This window comes from Hyaena hyaena, unplaced genomic scaffold (assembly GCF_003009895.1).
Source record: "Hyaena hyaena isolate Hyena2069 unplaced genomic scaffold, ASM300989v1 scaffold_450, whole genome shotgun sequence".
NCBI lineage: Eukaryota > Metazoa > Chordata > Mammalia > Carnivora > Hyaenidae > Hyaena > Hyaena hyaena.
The window spans coordinates 28,906-53,507 of record NW_024081084.1 but is presented as its reverse complement, the minus strand read 5'-3'; positions in this window follow the sequence as shown (position 1 = coordinate 53,507).

Here is a 24,602-nt window from a genome sequence, read left to right as displayed (position 1 = left end):
AGGAAGAGAAATGCCTGCAAGGAGATTTTGATTAGGTAGGATTATTTCCACTAGAAAGGGTTTTGTTCCCTGTACATATCCATTAAACACAGAGTTTTCCTAAGTAGTGAAATGCTGTAAATTTTAAGCATTTCCCTTTGAAAATCTTGAGGTATATATGCCGCTCTATGGGAAAGTGCCCTATTGTGTAAAGTCAGCTGCTACAGCCTGCAACTTTGTGTCTGTTTTCTTCACAATACTGAAAAATGTTCTTTTTTTCCCTCCAGGTGCCTGGGTGGCTCAGTTGGTTAAGTGTCTGACTCCTGATCTCAGCTCAGCTCACTCACAGCTCCTGGATTGTGAGTTCAAGCTCCACATCGGGCGCTTCTCTGACAGCGCAGAGCCTGCTTGGAATTCTGTCTCTCCCTCTGTCTCTGCCCCTTCCCTGCTTAAACTCTTCTCTCTCTCTCTCAAAACAAATAAACTTAAAAAAGAATATTTTTTCTCCACTTAATGACTTCCTGTTCTTTTGAGTTGCTTTATTCTTCACTTCCTCACATGACCATTTTAAAACAATCTTTTTTTTTTTTTCAGACAAACCAAACAAGAGAGTTTATTGGCAGAGGACCTACTTCACAAAGAAGTTAAAGAAGCTTCCTCAGTCCATTGAATATTACATAGGCTAAGACCTCAGACTTACACAAAGAAATGAGGAATATTAAAAGAATAAACAAAAGTGAAATAGAATGTTTTTAGAAAACTTTACCTGCTCTAAAAATTCTTTTTAAAGCAATAATAGTAACATCATGTTCTCTCACACTGCTATCTTAATTATGCTTTTCAAATGTGATAATTCCTTTTCCTAAGTTCTCAGGAATACGCTGTTTTCACCACTATGATATTTTGTTCTAGAAACACAGAGATAACACAATCAATTTTGGATTCAAGAAGAGACTGAAATACTAGAAAGTGAAAGCCAGGACTCCAAGCTAACGCTCCCACAAGGCCCCCTCCCCCCACCCCCGCCTTCTACCGCAGCCTTGTGTGCTGGTGTCCTTGTTGGCAGGAGCTGGCGCTCCGGCACCCCTTCATCTACCCCTCCTCTACCGTGGACCCTAATCGCATTAAGCCCATTAATGATCCATTTGGGTTTTTTTTTCCCTCCTGCTTCCACAAAAGGAAATGCATTATTCATTGATAACCTTTCTCGTCCTTTTGTGTTTTATCAATAGTGTAGCCTGAGTTTCATGTTGTTGCACGACTGTGATAGTGGCTCTTTTGGAGGCTCTGATGTGAAATTACTCCATTGTCATCGGATATTAACAGGACTCGAGATGATGTCTGGGTAGGATCTCTTGCTTTCTCTTAGAACTCCAGCTGTTGTTTCTTAATGGCTCTCAACTGACCCACTTAGGCAGGAAGCTGGCGAACCTCTGTTCCGTTCACTTGGAGATATGCCACTTGCCTCTTGTTTGTCTAACAAATATCCTACCAGATACTAAAACCTCCTTTGAAATTACAGGGGGTGTGAGCATGTCTCTTCTCCATGCTGTCTTTGATCATCAGCACCAACAAAGCTGAATCCTAGGAGCTACAACCGTATCTTTAATTGGCTGGGCCTGTTCTACAGTATTTCAGGACCAGGGTCCCTGGGGGATAGGACACAGCATCTTTTTTTTTGCACCAATGAAACCCTGTTTAAGATGGTTGCTCCTTCCCTTGCAGAGCCACATGTCTCTGCATTTAAATGAGCAAAAACATAAAGCCATAATTCCAGTGCTCAATAGCCAGATGTGGCTAGTGACTACTGTGTTGGACAGCATAGGGGACATTTCCATCATCTCAGAAAGTTCTAGGAGGTAGCACTGGTCTAGTGGTAATAAGGGCTAATATTTTTGAGTATGTATTATGTGCTGGGCACTGTTCTCAGCACTTTACAGGTGTTAATTCTTTTATTCCTCACCACAAACCTATGAGCTAGGTACGATTATTGGTCCCATTTATAGATGAGCAAACATAGGCACAGAGAGACTATTATATTATAAAGCCACTTGCATCACACTGCTACTATGAGGAATAGACAAGACAAATAGCAGACACAGTCAGTCTGGCTCCAGAGTGCAAGCCCTTCCCCTTCACGCCCTTGCTTCTCACACAAGATGAATTAGGAAGAGACAGAGCCCCATATCATCTTCAATTTGAATAAATGCTTTTATTTAAAAAGAATGAAAGACTATTAATCTAGTAATGATCACTTCTCTGCCCTTCCCAGCCCCACCCTGCTCTCGTGGGTGGTTGACCTGCATTGCACCAAAAGGAAAGAGGCAGAACCCCTGGGTTCCTCAGTCTCTTTCCTTAACCACCTTCCTTGGCCCTACTTCTTTATCACTTTCTGCCTCCTTCCTCTTGTCTCCTCCTTGAAAAGGCAAATTCCTTTACTGGTCTGCTCATTCTCATCCTGGCCTACCTCATGCAGAACCAAGCTGCCATTATTTACCTTCTGTCGTTCTCATCAACTTCTGTTTTTCCCTCCTGTATGATTCCTTGTCTTTGAAGAAAACACATGCAGTCCTTCTCTCCCCTCCTCTTTGTTAAATATGCCAATCTAAGTCCTTGTCCTTTATTTATTTTTTAAAAAATTAAAAAAATTTTTTTAATGTTTTTTATTTATTTCTGAGAGAGAGAGACAGCATGAGCAGGGGAGAGTCAGAGAGAAAGGGGGAGACACAGAATCTGAAACAGGCTCCAGGCTCTGAGCTGTCAGCACAGAGCCCGACACGGGGCTCGAACCCACGAACCGTGAGATCTTGACCTGAGCTGAAGTCAGATGCTTAACCGACTGAGCCTCCCAGGTGCCCCTATTTTTTAAAAAATTGTTTAATATTTTATTTATTTTTGAGAGATGGAGAGAAGCAGAGTGTGAGAGGGGGGAGGGGCTGAGAAAGAGGGAGACACAGAATCCAAAGGAGGCTCCAGGCTCTGAGCTGTCAGCACAGAGCCTGACATAGGGTTCGAACCCACAAACTGTGAGATCATGACCTGAGCCGAAGTCGGACGCTTAACCGACTGAGCCACCCAGGCGCCTCAATCCTTGTCCTTTAAGACTCAATGGGCAGCACCCACCCAGGAGGTCCCAGGGCACCGTCACCTCTCCTTGCCCCGGACCAGCCTAGTGCCCCTCTGTGGTGTCCCTGATACCTCTGCCTACCATAATTGCAGTACTTCCTGCACTGTGTTGAGCAATGCATTTACATTTCTATTTTATCCAACTTTACTGTTTGTGAGCAAGGATCACATTCTGATCATCTCCAGAGCTCACCAACTAGCACAATGGCACAATGTAGGCACAAGATAAACATTAATTAGAATATAAGCACTTACTGTAAAAAGAAGAAAAGAACACAAACACCTAAGCACGGCAACATTCTTTTGACCTTGTTTTTTCCTTTGATAATGGCTTCTGGTATTTTATCTTTAAACTTCTTTTTTTCTTTTCTTTTCTCCTTCTTTTTCTCCTTTTTCTTTTTCTTCTTCTTCTTCTGCTTCTGCTTCTGCTTCTGCTTCTTTAGATGGGGGATGGGAGGAGAAAGAGGTAGAGAGAGAGAGAGAGAGAACTAGAGAGAGAATCTTAAGCAGGCTCCATGCTCAGCACAGAACTCAATGTGGGGCTGGATTCCATGACCCTGAGATTATGACCTGAGCCCAAATCAACAGTTAAACGCTCAACTGACTGAGCCACCCAACTGCCCTATCTTTAAACTTCTTGAAAATTTTATCACATTCCTTATTCATTACCAATTAGTCTTTATTCTCATGCAACTTGGACTCGCTAGCCATTGAAGAAAAGACATCCTAACACAAATGAAATGTCTGTGCCTTGATAATACATTTTTGAAATTTGCAGTACTTGATATTCATGACCGGTCCATGAAATGCTCTTCTACCTTAAATTCTTTGAATTCTTTTCTCTTCCACATATGGACTCTCATTACTTCTCATTACTTCTTTGGTGGAACCATTTCTTTTTGGTCTCGTCCATCTTGGCTAGCTTCTGTCCTTCTACTGTTCATTAATTACGGATGTTCTTTAAGCATTAGGATATTTTCTCTCTCCCCTTGTAGTGTTATAAATTTCTGACTTCAGTTGCCTTCAAAGGATTTTTGCATTTATATTCCAATCATGGCATTGCTTGGCATCTTTGCCTTATGACCTGCCCGTTCTTAAAATTCAACATTTGTAAACTAAGTTAATAATTTTTGCTGTTAAACTGGTTCCTCCTCCTGACTTTTCAAATTCTTCCACTGACATCACCATTTTGAATGACCATATTTCAGTCTCAAACTCTATATGCCTCCTATATCTCCAATCACATGTTCCCAATAAGTCATTATGTCCTATTAAGTTTTCCTTTGAAATTGCTCTCAGTTCTTCTGTTCCTTTCACAGGGCCGCCTTCCTAATTAAGACCCTTATTTAGCTCTTGGCTGTACTATTGCAAATATCTTTGAGCATCTCGCCTCCCCCTCCTTCTACATCCTTCGCACCACTGCCAGAGTCATCTTCCCAAACAACTCTGATTATGTTTGATTATGTCTTTTCCTTATTCAAAATATCTCTAATGACAGCTCCATGCCTATTTAATAAAGTCCATATCATTTGCTTGATATGTGGTCAAGGACCACATAACACACATTTTCTTTTCATTGTTATCTCCTCTTGTCTTACCTCCTGCATATACCCTGAATTCCTTGTTGTTTCCCAATACACTTCAGAGTCTTTTGCTTTCGTGCTTTTGTACATATTTTCCCTTCCTCTTAAGTTGCCCTTGCACACTTTACTACCTTCTCCAGCTCTCTTTCTACTGAGTGAAGTATTTTCTTTTCAGGGCCCTGTTCTCATGCCATCTGCTTCTTGGAGCCTCCCCTGCTGACTTGAGCCAGGAGTGATCTCTCTTGCTCTAAACTTCCACCACATTCTGTCTGGGCTACGTGTTCCCTGTGCTTGTCGCCTGATCATGTGTCTTCTACAACATAGTAGCTCCCTGAGCATGAATGCCTGCTTAATTCATCTTCAACATTCCTTAAAATATTTCACTAAGGCAGATTCGACATAGGTATTTGTTGATGATGAACTGCGCTCCTTTTGTCCAGTGTATAGCGTTAGCATCTGCACTGTGAAAACTTCAGCAGGAATAAAATACAGAGAGATTACAATATCACTTAAATAATGGCAAGAAGCTCTGTGGTGTGTCTGTCATTTAATACCTCTTAAATCCATCTTGTATGGCAACAGAGTATAGATAATAAATGAAGACTTGAGGAGAGAAGAGTTAAGTTTTGATCTTGACCTTTCTGTAATACACACATATCCTTTCCATTCCTTAGTTTCTTCTTTAATGGGATCAGCATCACTGTGGTACCTCACTTGAACCATGGTGAGAACAAATTACCTTGACACTTTAAAGTGGCCATAACTCCAGCCTGTTGTGCACTCTCTCTTCTGAAATTTTATGACTCTTCTTGGGTGATATGCCACTGACTTACACCTATTGTAATGGAAAGGTGACTCTAAAAACATATGTCTACATCCTAATCTCTGAAACCTATGGATTTTACACTATATGACAAAGAGTAAATATTACCTTATATGGCAAATGCTGTGATTAAGTTAAGGAGAGGAGTTTTTCCTGGATTCTGCCGGTAGGACCTCAATTCAATCACACGTATCCTCATAAGACAAATGCACAGAGAAGACATGTTCAGAGGGGAAGACAATGTGAACACGTAGGCAGAGATTGAAGCGATGTGGCTACAAGCCAAGGAACACTAAGGATTGCCAGCAACCATCAGAAGCCAGGAGAGAGTCATGGGAAGAATTCAGCTCCAGAGCCCTGAGAGGGAGTGTGGACCAGTGCCTTGATTTTGGATTTCTGGTCTCCAAAACTGTGAGAGAATACATTTCTGTTTTAAGCCACCACATTTGCGGTGATTTTTTATGATAGCTCTCGGAAGTTAATATACTCATCTCATCCTGTTCTTATTCTGATGTTTAATATTTGCATCCATGTTTTGGCTTTCTTATGAGCTGCTTGAACAGTTGTTAACAACCACTACACTTGAAACTTTTTTATTCGACATTTTTTATTGAGAACTTACTATGTTTCAGGTAGTTTTTGGGTCCCAAGGCTACAAAAGTGATTAAGATCCATTCCTCCCTTCAAGAAAGTTGTGGTCTTTTGGGAGGTAAGAACATCTAAGTGAAAAGAGGGGTAAGGAAGACTTCCTGGAGGTGGTGGCTTGTAAACTGAATTCTAAAGTTTGAATTGGGGTTTATTAGGCTGAGGCTTAAGAGATAAAACAATTTTAGGCAAAGGGACCAGCATGAATAAGCTCACAGAGGCCAGACTTCATGATACATGTTTATGTGTATGATCTACAGAGCTTTTGGAGACACCAGAGTCAAAGAATGGTGGGAACCAAAGCTGGAAAGCTAGGGAGGAACCAGATAAAAGAGTGCTTCATATGCTAAAATGAAGGGGAAACCAGTTTTTTAACTTTTAAAAAATGTTATTAATTTATTTGCGGGGGGAGAGAGAGAGAGAACAAGTAGGGGAGGGGCAGAGAGAGAGGGAGAGAGAGAATCCCAAGCAGGATTCATGCTGTCAGCACAGAGCTTGATTCGGGGCACAAACGCACAAACCATGAGATCATGACCTGAGCCGAAACCAACAGTCAGATGATTAACCAACTGAGCCACCCAGTTGGGGAAAGGGGAAAACAGTTTTAATCCCTTAGTCAACTATGCATAGTGGGTGGGAGGTTTTAACCTCCTAGTAGGTATCAGTAGGCATTCCTTGAATGACTTTGTGTTAAAATGGGCACAATTTGCAATAAAAGCTATTAGCATTAAAGAAGAGAAAAGGAAAGAAAAAAGCTGTTGGCATTGTTATGAAAAACATCATGTTTTCTAACCAAATTAAGGTCTCAACTTGGCAGTTATCATCTGTGAGACTGTGATGATGCCATAAGTGAGGTAAACAAAATTTATAGACACATGTTTTTAAACACAGGATAGTATAATAAATATTTTACAACTTGCTTACCTTTCAGACTGCTTTTATGAGATTTATAGAGCAAGTCTGAGTAATGTATGGGTACTAATTGAAAACCTCTTAGTAACTCTTCCAATTCTTTTTATTATGAAAAGTGAGAACTTATTCTTGAGAGGAAAAGAGGAGTCATTGTTTCTCTGGTCTGTCTCCCACAATAGGGGTCGGAGATGTGGTTTAGGCAATGAGACACAATACCGCTCTCACTAAGGTAGAGGAGCTGTCCACACATGGTGTGATTATAGCTTTTGTGCTGTTAGGGCTAAATTCCTTGGAATCAGGGTGGAGTGGAAAAGTAGGCATCTGGTGAGAACACTGTCCTGGCAAGGAACATCCAGCTGATAGACATAAGTGAAAATAAGTGCCTCCATCATTGGATTAAATCTGTTAGGACACTGCATATCTGCTCTGTGGTACAAGCTGAAATCAACTATATTGCAAAAAGATTTTTTTCAAATTCTGTCACATTAGCAGTTTCGAAAATGCCCTACATGTAAAAATCTCCAAGTGGGCATTTTAAAGCAAAGTGAGCAAGTTTCTAGGAAATGTTTACTGTACATCCATTGTTCTGTGCCTTGCCAGACACACAGGAGGTATGATTTCAGCTTATGAAAGGCTCAGTTTTGTTGGGAAAGAAAACGATAAGGCACTTAACAAAATTACATAATTGTATAAAGCTTAGTGTGATACTTGGAAGGCCTTATGTGGAAGGTCCTGTTGGGCAACCAGATTAAAAGATGAAGGAGGTGGGGTGTGGGTCTGACTCAACCTTGGAGGACTGGATTTGCGTTGGTGTGGCAGGAGAACAGCTTGAATGCAGACACAGTGTGGGATTAATAACAAACAAGCATGTTTATGTGCTGAAAGGAGACCACCAGGTTGACTGAAGCAGTGGATTCACGGTTCAGAGCGAAGTGATGTTTTAGGTATATAAGTTGGATTCAGTTCATTAAGGTCTTGAATTAGTTTCCTGTTGTTGCCATAATAAATTACCACAACTTTAGCAGTTTCAATGACCCAAAGTTATCTTATGGTTCCGTAGGTCAGAAACCCAGTGGGCTCAACTGGTTTCTCTGCTTCAAGTTCATATGGCCAAGGTTAAGGTGTTGGTACCACTGGGCTCTGGGATAGAATCAGCTTCCAGGCTTATTCAGGTTGTAGCAGAGTTGGCGTCCATGTGGCTATAGGACTGAGGTTTCTGCCTCCTTGCCAGCTGTTGGAGGGAGGTAGTTCTCAGTTTCTAGAGGCCCCCTACATTCTGTGCTTATGGCCTCTTCCTCTGTCTTCAAAGCCAACAAATGGCACTTTGAGTCTTTCTTCCATCTTGAATCACTGCAGTGCTTCCCTTTTCTGCTATATCTCTCTCATTCTTCTGCTTTTCTCTTCTACTTTCAGGGACCTCTGTGATTGCATTGAGCCCAACTGAAGAATCTCCTAAACTCTCTATTTGAAGGTCTATAATCTTAATTCTCTATGCAAAGGACCTTATGCCACGTAAGGTAATATACTTGGCTTCTAGGGATTGGTGCCAAAGCTGAGGAGTTTGAATGGGATCCAAAAAGTAACTGAGAAGCACAGTAGGTCCTTGAATGGAAGAGAGGTATGTGGATACACAGGAAAGACTGATGACCGCACTTCTTCAAACCAGGGTTATTTAACTATTCATGCAACATTGATTCAGAAGAGGGGCTGAGCAGGACATAAGGAAGAGAGGGAAGGGAAAACCACTGGTGGTTGTTTTGGGCCTTAGTTAGACTCAGGCAATTCTGCTTTGACCCAATCGTGTGAACTCTACTCAGTAGAAGAAAAGCCCTACAACTAATTGTATTTATCCTCCTTAGAGAGTAGTTCATCTAATACCTCCATGTGGGGAGGCTCATCCTTCCCCAGTCCCATGTGGCTCATCAAAATACTCCTAAACATTCAAAAGATTTCTCATGAGAATTCTAAAATAAATACTGTCCATTGCATTGCTATTCCAATGATGTTCGTGCTCCCTTTTATAGACTGACACCTTAGGCAGCCACCCTAGCCTGCTTTCCAGCCCTGAACTGGTTCTGGTGAAATTCATTCAGTCATGAGTGCTCGCTTTGTGTGCGTACCATTTTTGGCGCTGGGGTCGCTGCAGTGAACAAAGGATTGGGAGAAGAAAGTCAAGAATCAAATAAATATATGTCACAAGATTCCAATCTGTAGAAAATAATTAAGTGAGTTAGGAGGATAGAGAATGATGTGTGAAGATATAAGGTAACAACATTTGGGCAGGCACTTGAAAGAAGTGAGGATTTAAGTCATGTGGATATCTAGGGCAGAGGAAAGAGTAAGTGTAAGGATCCTGAGGCCGAGCAGGAGGCAGCATACTTGGGACAGTCATGGAAAGTAAGAGGGTCTGCCTGGCTGGAGTGGTGAGAGGAAGAGTTGGGTCAGATGTGTGGCCAGTTAACCTGTCACCAATCTGCACTAAGTAACATTCTGTCATTGGGCCTGTAACCTCCTACACACTGTTTGCTCCAAGATTTTAGTATGATTACTATACAGAAGGATTTATTTGTCTCAAGAAATTTGGACCAAAGAACAAAATAACATATTTCAAGTTCTGGGTATGGATTACTGTGAAAAATTAACTTGTTATATGCATTTATTGACTATTGTTTATGACATAAACAAAGCTGCTCTTCTTCTATAATAAGACAAGTGGGTAATATTGTACCTTTCTTCTTTCCCATCCTCAACATTATTATACAATAAAGAGCTGAATATATAATATTCTGCCGAGAGGGTAACGAGCAGGATTCAATCACACATTTAAATGAATTAAAAAAAATCTGAATCCTGTCCAAGTTCTTCCATCTAAGCATCACTTAAGAATCTGTTTGTTCAGTTGAGTTGCATCTCTGCCGCTGCCAAGCCACTTCAGTTCTGCCAGCTCGACTCTCTGATTGCAAAATAAAGGGTGGTCACTTAACAGAGGATGTGAAAAATAAGAGTGTTCTGTGCGAAGAGCGACATTACAAGAAATCCTGATAAAAAATGGAAACGGGAGGCTTCCCGCTTGTGCACCCCCTTAGCCTGAGGGCAATTCACTCTGAAGGGGTATTCTCACCTTCCCCACATCTAAGCAGTCTTTGGCGGAGTGCGTGTGCTTTTGGAAGATGGATGCACTTTGCTGCAGCTTACATTCATAAATAGTTTTGTAGTATAATAGGCTGTCAAAACAAATCTGTGTTTTCCATTTGTGTGTGCGTGAGTGTGTCGGGACGCCTCTGAATGTTTTGTCCATCCAGGGGTAGAGCACAAATAATTTACTTTCCTCCTTGTGGCTTTCTCCTTACAGTATAGATTTGTGCAGAAGTGAGTCACGAGGAACAGGTAAATAAGTGGCCATGTGATCTGTGGTTACAGCTTCTTTATTTTAGTGGTTCTGTGTTTCCGCTGAAAATCTGAGGTGGCTTTTAAGCATTTTCAGTGGAAAATACCACCTGAAGTTTGACATTAACTACATCATTGAGCTGTGGAGGGACAGTCAAGTTGGTTTTACTGACAACACAACTGTGGGAATGTGGCATTGTGTTTAGAGCGCAGGAGCTGTTGCATGGCTTTAGAGTCAGAGAACACAGAACTGAGGTGATGTCCACCCAACCTTACTACTTGTTAGCTGTGTGACCTTAAGTGAGTTCCTTAACATCACTGAGCCTCCATTTCCTGTTCTGTAAAATGACAGAGGTAATGCCTACTTCCTAGGGTGGTTGTTAGAATTACATGAGATAATATAAGTAAAGCACTTAGTCTAGTGTCTGCACCTGCTAAGTGCTCTATAGATGGTAGTCATTTTTATTATCATCATTTTTCTTTGGCTTATTTCATTTTGATGGCACAGCAAGTAGCCTTGGCATAAGGCAGCAGTCTTGCTGGTGTATGGAAATATAGGCCTCTAGAGGATAGCACATAAAACCCTGAAACTCAACATATACCTTCCTTTGCATATTCACAATATTTTTCTCCCTTCAAGTAAACCTGGAGAAAACATTTTGTTGCTTGCTGCCTGAATTGGCCAGCAATTCTAGTTTCCAAGGAGATTGTAAATGGATGTATTTGTGTATGCTGATTTGCCTCAACTTTAGAAGAATTCCTCAGGGAATTCTTCAAAAGACACAGAACATAATGGAAATGTTTTTTCCCTTTTTCATAAGCCATAGAAGTGTGTGTGTGTGTGTGTGTGTGTGTGTGTGTGTGTGTGTCTTTAGTGATCTAAAAGTTACTTAGAAGGGGCCAGGCAAAATGGAAAGATTTGCTAATGAAATATTTATTTCCCTATGACTGCAATTTTATATGTCCCTTCAAATGAATTTATCTGGGGTTTTTGCTATTTAGAAAAGCATTTAGTGCAATTTGGAACCATAATTAGGATACTCTATACCCACTGCAGTGCTTGATGTAATCCTCTAACTTCACTATGGTTACATCACAAAGGAGGGTAGAACTGAAGTCTGTTTTTCTACTCTAGAAAACCCAAAGGCACTCGTTCAGTGTTTATCCTAGACAGGTATTCAATATTGAGTCATTGATAAGAAAGTTTGCTTCCTGGTGCACAGTTTCATTAATTCTTGGGAAAAAGAATTGTGCATTAGTATTTGAAAAATTATGGATTAGTGAGCTGAGAATGCAGCTTTCAAGTCTCGTGGTTCTAATTCTAAATGGACAATAACAGCTCATATGACATCGGCCTATTTAGTCTGTTTCCATTCAATCCATTGTCAGATGGGCTAATAAACTGATATGCCTTCTAGCCTTAAAAGAAGAATTGTTGCTGTGTCATGTTTTACATACTTAAGTGCTGAAATTTTTCATTTAGACTCAATGTGGGGCACCTGGGGGCTCAGTTGGGTAAGAGTCCAACTTTGGTTGAGGTCATGATCTCACATTCCGTGAGTTCAAGCTCTGCATTGGGCTCTGTGCTGACAGCTCAGAGCCTGGAGCCTGCTTCAGATTCTGTGTCTCCCTCTCTCTGCCCCTCACACTCACACTCTGTCTCTCTCTCTCAAAAAATAAACATTAAAAAAACTTAGAACCCAATATTGTTGCTTTTCCCCCAGAACTCTCCTATCTTTCACATCTGTAGTTAAGTGACCACCCTTTATTTTGTAATCAAGTTCAGCTGGCACTACTGAAGTGTCTTGGGTCCAGGACTCACTCAATCATTCATCACTCATCAAGCGTTCATTCAGCACTGAGTGGCATGACGTGGTATAAAGAATATATGTCTTACAGTCAAGATGATTTGGGATTTTGATCCAGACTCTCTTACTCTCATTGTGATCTCCGTAAAATTACTTACCCTAGTGACTTCCAGTTGACATCTCTGGACCTAAGTTGCTGTGATGAATAGATGGGAGTATGTAAGTGAAATGCCTGGATAGTGTGCTTCTCTATAAATATAACTCACTTTCCACTAACTGCGCACATCATGCATCCCATTGCAGGAGTTTAACATAGTCCTTGTCCTTAAGAGAGTTTATAATATAGGTGGAGGATAAGTAAAAAGGAGGAATTACAATACTAAGTTTAAGCAACGGCTGTCCTGGTTTATGAAAAAATGGGTCTGAAGAGAGTTGGGACGAGAAGAGTATGTGGTATCCAGGTTTCAACAGGAGAATCTAATGAAACATGGTTGGCAGCCAATCTCAGCTTCTTGAACTGGTGCTACCCCTTTGGCAATGCATTCTTCTCTAATGGTTAAGTTGTAGTGAGACCACAAAAGCTAAATCTCTCATGGCTATTTGCTACGAAGGGGATTTTGTTTAGCTATATGTTTGTCATGTTGGAATAAGTATTGGTAAAAAGTTTCTTATCTACTCCTAAATAGATTAAATGGCACATTAAAGTGCTTCTACTACGATTATCTTTAATATTTCTAATTCAAAATGTATGCAATGGGTTGGGAGCACTGGGGAATGTACCCAGCCCCCACAATCAGATTCATTACCACCCCATCTGCCACCCCAAATGCTAAATCCCAGGAACACCACTGTTTCACAGTATGTTATATTTTACAAGACTTTGAGGAAAGAGAAACACAGAAAGATAGTGACAATCACTGCAGGGCTAGAGAGACAGAGAGCATAAGGTTAGAGTTAAACTTCTAAAATGCAACTGGAGTGTTGGAAAAAAGGAACAGAGGGAAGAACTGAATACATTTACCAGAGAATTAATGAACAGGCTAAAGGTACTTATGTAGGCAGAGAGCATATGGAAACGGGGGAAATGAATCGTGGAAGAAGGCAGCCACTATTACCACACAATTTATTTATTTTATCTTTAGAAATGTGTGTGTGTGTGTGTGTGTATGTGCACATGCACACACACATGTGCACATGCACAAGTTAACTTTTTCAAATACACATCATTGGAAGAAGAAAAAGTTATTAAGTCTGGTCCATACCATATGAGAGAGGAAAAGGGTGTCTATCGTGATAGTGTCATGATGGCTAACAAGTTCTGCAGTGCTATGTCCAACCTACATCTTGTAGGGGAATCCATTAGTTATTATAAAGAGAAAACCATAGAGCAAGGGGAACAGGTGCAGAGAGCTGAGATCTATTTGAACGTGGCAGTCTCTTTTACTTCCTGGCACTTTTATTGTCCCCGCCCCCCACCCCCACTTCTGGAATTCAAGACCCACTGTCCTGCCAAGTGGTCAGTGTTGCCCAAGCCCAAATAGCTTCTGGTAGGGGTGTCTCTTGCAAGGATTACTGTAGAGGGTAAATAAGGGGATTGGAGGGATTGAAGGTTTTTGAAAGAGTAGAGGGTGGCAAGTTTGGAAGCCTCTGCAACTTGAGGATCTAGAGAAAGGGAGGGGAAAACAAACTTCTCGTTAAGTATTTCTGATAGCAAATATCTTTTGTCATTAAATGTAATTGTAATATTGAGTACAGAGGACAAAAAAAGTCCCAGGAAGGGCCCAGAACAGTTGAATAAAGGCTAAGCCTGGAAGCTACAAGAAGAGGCTCCAAGAAGGTGGGCCTGCATGAGGCCAGAGGCTGGTTAGGGATAGATATGCCCTGCTAACCTACAAATGGAAACCTCTAGAAGTTGGAGCTGAGCAGCCAGCACCAGCCCAGGAGTCAGAACAGTGACAGGCCTAAGAGCTATAACTGTGCTGTTCCTGCAGGAACAAGTTCTGAAATGGTCCCTCCCAGCAAGGTGTTCTCTGCACAGCTCTCTGAGCAAGACTGTATACCGGCACTGTGTCCTTCACAAACTTTGTGTATGGAAATCTAATCCAGCATAGAGTTTTGAAAAATATCTTGGCCATAATGAGTTCTAAAGCTAAAAAACTCCAGATATAAAGGGAAAACAGAGTTTACATTTGAGTAAGGAAAGTAAAGAAAATGTAGCAGTTTTACATGATTAAAAATGTAAATATAATTTAATAGCATCAAAGAGATAAAGGAGTGAAAGTATCTATAAAAAAAGAACAGAGCTTACCAAATAAGAGTAAGATGTCACAAATCAAGAATGGGATATTATAAAAGAGAATCAATTAATGAAATACAAGGTTGTTGAAATAACAAGGCTAAACATAATGGACTGGACATAACAGAAGAGAGAATTAGTAAGGCATAAAATTGACTTGAAGAAATACTAAAATTATCTAATATTTAATGAGTGCTTGCTATATCTGGGCATTATTCAAACAGTTAACACATATTTTCTCATTTAATCCTTACAAGAACCATATATATCCTCATTTTATTGATTCAGAAACTAAGGCAAAGATAGGATAAGTAATTTGGCAGAAGTCACACAACTGGTCTTGAATTCAAGGAGAGCCCTTGTGTTTGACCACTACACTATAATACTAACTCCCAGCGTTCCTCAAAATGTAGCCCAAAGAGATACAGAGGTGGAATAAATCCCAGACTTCATGAATAAGAATCTGCATTTTAACAAATCCCATGGTGATTCTTATGTACCATAAAGGTTGAGATGAGTCCTTAGTAATTAGTCCGAAGTAGGGATGCTGAAATCAACATACTTGGACTGCGAAAAAAGTTTTCTTAGTGAAGTTTCAGGAAGTCCAGGAGAAAAATCTGGAAACTGGAGAGCCAAGTGGAACTCTTCACCAATCATATGTTACTGTGTTAATCCCTAGTTTCCATATATTCCAGTTAGCCCAAGGTCACAGAGGTCTCTTGTTCAATTAGCTGGTAGCTTTCTGAAGCTAGACTAATACTTGCTGGGAAATAAGAGGGGAGGATGAGGTGCCTCAGGCAGTTAGCGGAGAATGTGTGGAAGTGTGTGTGTTTCTGCATGTGTATGTATGTCAGGAGATAAGGCTATGTCTCCTTTTGGCCTTACTGATTGAGATGTAGCTATCAGAGAATGCATCATGATTTACTGGTCTCTATCTCTTTTTAGAACTATGTCTTACTCTTCTTTGTATCTGTAAAGAATAGCACAGTGCCTGGCATATAGAAGCACACAGTGTATTTTTGCTGTTGTTGTCGTCGAATGCTTAATTAAATTATGTGCAAGTCTTTTTTCTTAAGGTAGTATTGAACAAAGCTCTTCTTTCATCCTCTATTGGATGTTTCTTTGAATAATGACTCAGATTCTGGGAGGGTGGACACACAAAAACATTTGACGGGGAGTTTGGAAACACGGTGCAGCAGCCCCTAGGACAACTTGGCAAAATAGATGTCTCTTTGAATGCCAATTCCAAATGACTGGTGGTGGCTGCCCAGAGCTGTGTGGAGAAGGATTCTGAGGCTGCATCTGGTCTCAGCGGGGAAGAACACTATGATCAATTGGTGCTGTGTGCTAGGGCGAGGGAGTGGGAGGTAGCAGCAAGTGGCCACATATTTTCCCTGGAGAGAACGCCATCTGCCAGCCACCTCTGAAAACCAAGCAAGGATGGGTTAGAGGTACATGGGTGGTCAGTGAGGGCCAGTCCTTTCATAGACATCTTAAATGCTAAGTGACCACACTTTCAGAAAAGTACCTTGTCTTGAGATGACATGAGAAAATCATGCTTGTACCAGCATGGACTTGGGACCTCCTTAAACTGAACCTGGCCTGTTTATTCTAGATCCTGGCAGTCAAGGGAGCCGTGGTGGGATGAGCTGATCAGAGGAACCTGCACCAGCTTATGTGAACTTAATTTCTAAGCTCCCAAGATCTCTGTTGGCCACAGAGGATTTGCCACCATTCCTTCTAGTGTGTAGAGTGGAGGACTGCTACCTGTGTTGGGACTCCATATCCCTGCTCGGTTCTTCATTCCTTCCCTGAGCTCGTCAGACAGCCCCAGCATCTGTGGCTGAGACAGCTTTCACGAGACTATCCCCAGGGGACTGTCCCCTATTCTCCTTGCCAGGCCATTGTTTCTTCAAAGATTTTTCTTGGCCGATTATTTTATTTTACTTTTTTGCTTTTCTTTCTTCTAAAGTGCTTTTAATCCCCAAGATATTTAGAAACCTCTAATGTTTTCCAGCAAGGCAAATATTGGTCTATTGGCCAAGAATTAGAGGGTCAGATGGTGATAGGCAATTGTAAATAGGGCATTTAATGAAATGATACCATGGTTCTGTTTGGGTAAATTCTTATATTGAAAAAAACATGAATTCTGACTTTCTATTCAGGTCTATGAATTTGAGAAAGCCCTTGTTTCCTCACCTGTAAAATGGGTACATTAATACCTCCCTCATGGTGCCTGGTGTATAAGTGTGTGACACATTTTCATGTTCAAACTCTCAGTTAGGAAATTCTTCCTTACTCTAAATTGTTATCTAACCCAGATCTCTCTTGTTTTAATTTATTCTGTAACACGTGAACAAAAAGATTGTCATACTGATCAGTTTGCTTCCCCAAAGGCCTAGATGTGGAGACTGGGAGCCTGAGAGCCACAAAGAGAGCAGAGAGTGGCGTACACTTGGTGCACTTTCTCTTGCCGGCAAGACAGACTGGACGTGCCTGCAGGGCTGGAGGAGGGAGGACAGTCACTTGTGATCATTCTGTCCTGATTCTGAACCCAGCTGAAACTCCTTCACCGGAAGGGAGTATCACTGGTGAGAAGAAAACCCACTTGCTGTCATGAACTCAAAGATAAATGTCCTGTATAAAGGATTCTTGCATTTGTAGACACTATAAAGCTTCTGGGTAAGATCTTTTCCAGACTATCTGCCCTGTGGGAAGATGATGGAAGAAACTGAGGCACACTCAGCTTGTTAGACATGGACCCAGGGGTCTCCATGGCTTCCTCTTTCCAAGTCATACCAACCAGTTTGCTTCTCAGTGCCTTCTGATGCACCAGTATAAAGGATTTAGGGACAAAAGCAATGATTTGTGTGGTACTCCCAAGGCATCTGGCATAGTACCTGCATCTAGAAAGTGCCATTATGACTGATTCTTATCTCAGAGATTACCGTCTCCCCACCACCAGCAATCATAATTCAGAAATGTTTGGGCTTCAGGTAGAGTCTGCTTTTCCCTTCTCTCTTGAATTCAATCTGGTCAACATGAAGAGGAGCCTGAGTATAATGCCTGGGTAAGGGAATGTTCCATAAAAAGACATGCCATGCAGCTTTCATGGAAATTATTATAGAGTTATCTTCACAAATTTTATGATAGTTAAGGATATGGGAACTCGCAGATGGGGTAATTGGAGCAAGTTATTAAGTACTGAAAATCATTTGTTTTTGGTGACAGCAAAAGTGCTAGTAGGATCAAGAGCAAACCAGTCACAACTATTTATGCCAATGGGGTGATGACACGGGGATTTCTGTGTCTCCTACATTCCAACAAGTAACTTAGTGACACCATGGAGACCTAGGAACTCCAGTACTTGCTAATAGCTGGTTCATGGTCATGATATCAAAGAAAGAAAATATCTGAAAATCAAGAGGGGAGTCCATTAGATTAGTGAATGAGAACAATTAACTCCTTTGGGGACCAGAACCAAACAATAAACAAAACAAAACAAAAACAGAAAAAACACCATGCCCAGAGAGTGGAAGAAAAGAAAAATTAGCATGAGTCTATCAAGGGTATATGAAGCTCTGAAACTTCCTGGGAAGGAAATGATGTGGAATATTACCAGCTAATTACTGGGCAGGATCTTCTGCCAGAGTTGGAGAGAACAGAACCAAAGGGGAATCAACCTCCCCCTTTGTGAAGTCCTCATTTCGAAGCCCAATTAAGCCTCTGTGGCTCTGATTTCTTGGCTGTGGACAAGCTGTGTGGTGTTCTCATGTTTTTCCATGTTGCTGCCAAGCTTACTTCACACTGTGTCCTTGGGTGTCACCTGACGACATCATGAAGCTGAGACACCTGAGTTCATACCTGCTCAGGCAGGACTATAGCCAAACCAGCTCAATTTCAGACTGAATTTTCAATTCTCACTTCAGAGCCTCAGTCCCCTGGATCAGACATTGGCAATCTCTGCACCCTTCCCAACTGTGCCGGACAGCTATGTGCTGAGGGACTTTTATAGAACAGTGGGTCTGTCAGTGTCTCAGCTAAACTAAGCAGTTATCTCTTCAGGATACCAGGTCAGTCCCTCAGAGTCACTGTGATCACCCTCCTCCCAAAACATTTGCACCTCAGTGCCACACCACCAAGTGACAAGATCAAATGACCTTTCTCCATATTTAGGGATAAGGACATAAGTAGTGTTTATGTGGTCAGGAAAAGACAGGAAACATTTCTTTTCCTTAAATGTCTCATGATTATAGAGGGTTCGCACAGGTTTTGGAGTCAGGAAATCTGCGTTCAAGTTCTGGTACTGTTACTCACTGAGTTGAAAGCCTCCCATTGTTTAAGTGCAAAGAAGAGGGGATTGTCCTGGGTAAGTGATAGGATCTGGTCTAGCCTTAACTCTCTTTGATAACTTGTGAAAATGACTTGCAGTCATGAAGGAGGCTTTGGAATTGTGTTCTGTCCTGCCATTTGCCTTTCTTGAGTCCCGTGTTCTCTCCCTGCACCGAATCCTCATGCACTTGGTGCAACCCCCATAGGGCATCTATTATGTTCTATTTATCTAAGCAGTTTGAATTCTTGATGTCTCATTTCCTGTAGATTATAAGTTTGGAGGCGTTAGAGATGACATTTTATGTACTTTGATTTGTCATCAAAGTACCAAGAAAAGTGCCTGGCATGTAAGTGTTTGGTGAGTTCTCAGAGTCCAGCAAATCACTCCAACCCTATATTAAGTCATGTGACTCAGTTTTGCTGCCTTGGTTGGTGTGATGAGTGATAGTTCAAGTCTTTCATTTCAAGTTATTCAGGGTCAACTTGTATATTTTGTTTTCTTCAGCTTTTCTTTGGATTATGGTCCTTGAGATTTTTAATGATCATTTCTCTTGTATTTTTTGTTCAACACTATAATACTAAAAAAGCCATACCCTGATGCCTGTTGCTTCAGTAGTCCTGAAATCAGGAGGATCTGGTGGGAAAGATTTGAGATTTAATTGAACATAACTATTAAGGTGTCAAGTGTTATACCGGGAAGCAGTCATTTAATTAATGGATACAGAGACACATTTTCCCTTCTATTACTTTTTTCCTACTTTGCCTTAAAGTACAGAGACCAAAGCATTTTTACAGTAGGTATGGTTGTCTCCTTTTTTTCTGAGTTTATCAGAAAATTTGTAGACTACTTGAACCTCTGTATTGTCAGAGGCAATTAATTAATTAATTAATTAAATTGGTTCTTGTGGCATCACATTCATAATTTATAATGTCACATATAATTTATGATGTCAGCAACTCTTCAGGGTTTGATGGTGCTCGGTTCTGAGAAGGATATTAAAGAAATGCGAGCCCATGGCGATAGAAGACATTTGTCATGATTTTTGAGTTTCCCGTGCTTAAAACCCTACCTATGGGTGGGGAGCTTTCATCTTATGAAGCAATGTCTTTCTATCACCAAAGAATGTGAAAATGCCAAATGCTTGTTTTCCTGGCCTTTTCTGCAGCTGGAGTATGGGCATATGACTTGGTGCTATGGACTGAACAACTGGGTCTCCTCAAAATTCATATATTGAAGCCCTAACCCCCAATGTAATTGGTATTTGGAGGTGGGGCCTTTGGGACATAATTAGGTTTAGAAGAGGTCATGAGGGTGGAACCCCATGGGATTAGAGTCTTCAGAAGAGACCAGAGAGCTTGTTCTCTCACTCTCTCTCTCTCAACTTTCTGCCACGTGATCACACAGCAAGAAGGGAGCTGTCTGCAAGCTAGGAAGAGGGCCCTCACCAGAAACCAAATTTGCTAGTTCTTTGACCTTAGACTTCCCACTTCCAGAACCGCAAGAAATAAATGTCTGATGTTTAAGCCACCCAGTCCATGGTATTTTCTTACAGCAGCCCAAGCAGACCAAGATATCTAGATTCTACCATCTGGGGGCAGTCACCTCTTTTTTGGAAGCCGATTAAAACAAAGAAACTTAGAACGCTTGAATTTTGCCTTAGGGAGGGTGGTGGTGACAGCAGCAGCTATGGAGAGATTTCTGAGGTGGTTCTGGCAACAGTCCCATTTACAGTGTTCAGTGTCCGGCAATGGGGCTGTTGGGGGTGTGCATTGGGAGGCCTGTGTCCACTGATGCTGGGAATTTGTCTTCATAAGACCAATCAGTTCTGTGGTGGGATCTGCGGCCTCATTTTTGGCTGTATAGCCTCTAAGCCTATAGATTAGAGCTCCTGAAAATTTTGTGACTTATGTAATATATTTTAATAAGTTCTTTTTTCTGCTTGAATTAGTCAAAGCTGGTTCCTATTGCTTATATCTGAGAGCTGTGATTGATCCGTTGGCCCATGACCTTGGAATTTAGAGTGTTGGGTTGGAGGTGACTAACACATATGAAACGTCTGGAATATATAATTTAGTGCAGAATTTTTGTCTGATACATTGTGGTTCTTACTAAAAATACTACAGGGATAGGGAATAGGAAGAGAAAGTTGGTGTAAATAAAGTAAACACATGCCAAAGGGGGAGGTTTGGGAAAAATTAAACAAGATGATGTTGATAAAGCACAGCACAATGTTGACAGTAAATGCATAAAAATGGATAACAGCAACACTCAGGGCTAACCCAATAAAGATAGCTAGCTCTACTCAGTGCTTACTGTGAGCTGGACTCTGTTCTGGTGCTGTATTCTTAGGTGACTCTATGGCTAGTTTACCTGAAGGGAGACCTGCGGTGTTCTGTTCAGTTTAGCATTGATCTTGGATTTTTCATTTTTTAACAATATTTTTATTGATAGCTGCATTAAAATAGGTCAGAATAACTTTCTATCATTGCTTTGCTAACCTATGGTAGAATCAACCAATGATAACCCAGCTCTGTCTTCCAGCACCTTCCAGACACAACATAAGTAACACTGAATTTTCATGGTCTGCATTCAGAATGCTCACTGTTAAAATGAAGTGCTCCCAGGCAGGAACATGTAGAGACAGCTCACTCCTTCCAGGTTGGGTGGAGTTGGGGGAGAGGAAACCATTTGTTGTTCCTACTGGCCACTTGGTGACCAGGCAGATGTGTCAGGGCCTGGGACACAAGCTACAAGCCTACAGGTACTGGCGACAAATATGGTGAAGAAACTGTTTAAAATATGTGCCTTTGTACCAGGAATAACTATTCTGCTTATATCATTTTTCTAAGTGTTCAGAAATCAATATAAAGAAATTCAAAAAAAATTTTTGGCTTTAATATGTACAGATATGTATTATTTTATTTTCTTTAAAAAATTAATTTCTGAAATCATTTTGAATAGAACTGTTTATAATCCACCAATAAATAAAAAATGTTATTCATCGGTCAATAAATATTTTAGAAATAATATGTATTTTATTTATTTTTAATGTTTCTTTTCACTTTCAGAAGTATTTTACTTTGAATTTTATAAAATTCTAATGTTGATTTTTGAGAGAGAGACAGAGACAAAGTGTGGGTTGGGGAGGGGCAGAGAGAGAGAGAGAGGGAGACACAGAACCTGAAACAGGCTCCAGGCTCTGAGCTGTCAGTACAGAGCCTGATGTAGGGCTTGAACCCATGATCTGTGGGATCATGACTTGAGCTGAAGTCAGATGCTCAACCAATTGGGCCACCCAGGTGCCCCTGGAAGTGTTTTATTTTAGACAATATATTATAAAGTCACCTTATTTATTTTTATTCACTCAATTAATCCTCACAACAACCCTCTTCAACAGATTTTTCTTTTCAATTTCTATTTACAGTTAAGGAGACTGAGGGCCAATGATATATAATAATATGTTGCTTAAAACACTCAGTAGCAAGCTAAGATTTCAAACTTGGTAATTTGGCTCCAGGGTCTTTGCTCACAACCATTACTCATTAAGTAGGTTTCACATGGGGCACGTGGGTAGCTCAGTTAGTTAAGCAACTGGCTTTGGCTCAGGTCATGATCTCACGGTCCATGAGTTTGAGCCCCACATCAGGCTCTATGCTGACAGGTCAGAGCCTAGAGTCTGCTTCAGATTCTGTGTCTCTCACTCTCTATGCCCTTCACTGCTCGTACTCTCTCTTTCTCTCTCTTTCAAAAATAAACAAACATTAAAAAAAATGCTTTTAAGTAGGTTTCACAGAAGATATAAGACTAGCCCAAAGACCTGTCCTCTTCCCCCACCAGCCACTTACTAGCATGCAACCCAGGGCAATTCACTGCCCCCCCCCCGCCCCCCACCTTCTGATTTTTTATAATTGGGGATCTACTGCCTCTCTCATAGAGTTGCCGGAAAGATTTAGTGAATTAACATATCAGAAAGTGCTTTTGTAAGCTGAAGATACTGTACATATTTAACACCATTATATCTAGAGCTTTCCTAAGGCAACATTGTGTGGGTTGATGCCCCAAACTGAAATCAGGGACAAACAATGACTCTTCATTGCCCCAATTTCTATTTCCAGTTGAATAAATTGGAAGATAACTCTTCAGATGCATGTAAGGAAACTGTATCAAGGACTTTATATTGGTAATGGGAAGCATAAGCATGTGTGGTTGAGTTTTCCTGAATCTCTATAGAGTCAGAGTCAAAGTTGCTGATTGGTTTGAAATCTGGTCTATTCTTTTAGATGTGTCTGCCAGCAAAGAACCATTTCTGACTTGTATCTCTGATATCTTTGACTTCTGCTGCCTAAAATCTAGGAGGAAACTGGACAAAAATCCATGTCATTGTGGCTGGCTGATGGGCTTTTTAATGATCTCAGGAAGGGAAGATGATTTCCTGTACTCATGGCCATTGCTTAGGTCTAACCACTGTCCCCTGGACAACTATAGGAGCTCTAATTGCCTTGAATTTGAATTCCTCTGACCCATTTGCTTTACAGTGCTACTTAGATTTTTCTGAAATGAGAATCTCATCATTCCACTCTCCTGCTTGCAATCCTTCAGTGACTGACCTTGTCCTTCAGATGAAGTTAAAGCCCTTTGCATGGTTGGGTAAGCACCTATGATTTTTTCATGCCCTACTCTCAATCCACATAGTTTGGATGGATTTGACCAAATTCCATGGAACTAATAGTGGGTGTCTGACCCAGGCCTGACCAATCATAGTATTAGAGATTAGTTGTCTTCCTTTTTATGTTATAAATTCCGTGGGGAAAATGACTGTATTTTATTTTACTGTGCATCTCTACCTCTTAAGAGACAATGTTATGAAGTTCAATGAAAGTTTGTTGAATGAAAAGATATAGTTCATACTTGGCTAAAATTTTCTCTAGTCCAGATAATTTTGGCACACTAAGGAAATTTATCTGACTTAACAGGAGTTCTATGTCCTTTCTGGCTGGATTCTATTTAGATTAAATTACTATTTAGAGCAAATGTCACTTCATACTCTAATATATTAAAATTACTCCCTCTCCAAGAGAGAGGCAGTCTTCTGCTCAGTGTGACTTGGAGTAGGAGTCTTCTTTAGCTTCCAAACAAGTCTAGGCTAAGCAGGACTCAGAATGAGCTGCTGGCAGGAAATCTCAGAATGGACCCTGACCAGTTGGCTTGTGAGTGATTAGATGTGATGAGCTCAGGAAGATGATGTTGTAACTGTAAAAGTACTTCTAAAGAGTTACTCACCTTCCACAAATTTCTCAATTCACCCTAACTGGCTCCTGCCACTTCCACAGAAACAGCTCTTGCTCAAGCTCTTGCTCAGTACACAATTGTCACAAATCCATTGACGCACTTTGGCCCTTGTTTGACTTGAATTCTCATCAGCATTTCAATGCGCACCAAGGTGCCTATTCCAAACACTTGCTTCTCCCATCTTCTGTGACTGCAGCTTTACACTTAACTTAGCTTTCCAGGTGCCTTGTTTCAGTCTCTTTTTCAAGTTCATCTTCTTCCCCACAGACAACTGGACCCTTAAGCTTCAATCCTGGCTTTCCTTTGTTGACATTCTCCATTCTCTTCCTACAAGATCTCATCCACATCCAAGGCTTCAATTATCCCCACCATGTAGATAACTCACAAATTTGTATCCCTAGCCTGATTTTTCATTTATGCA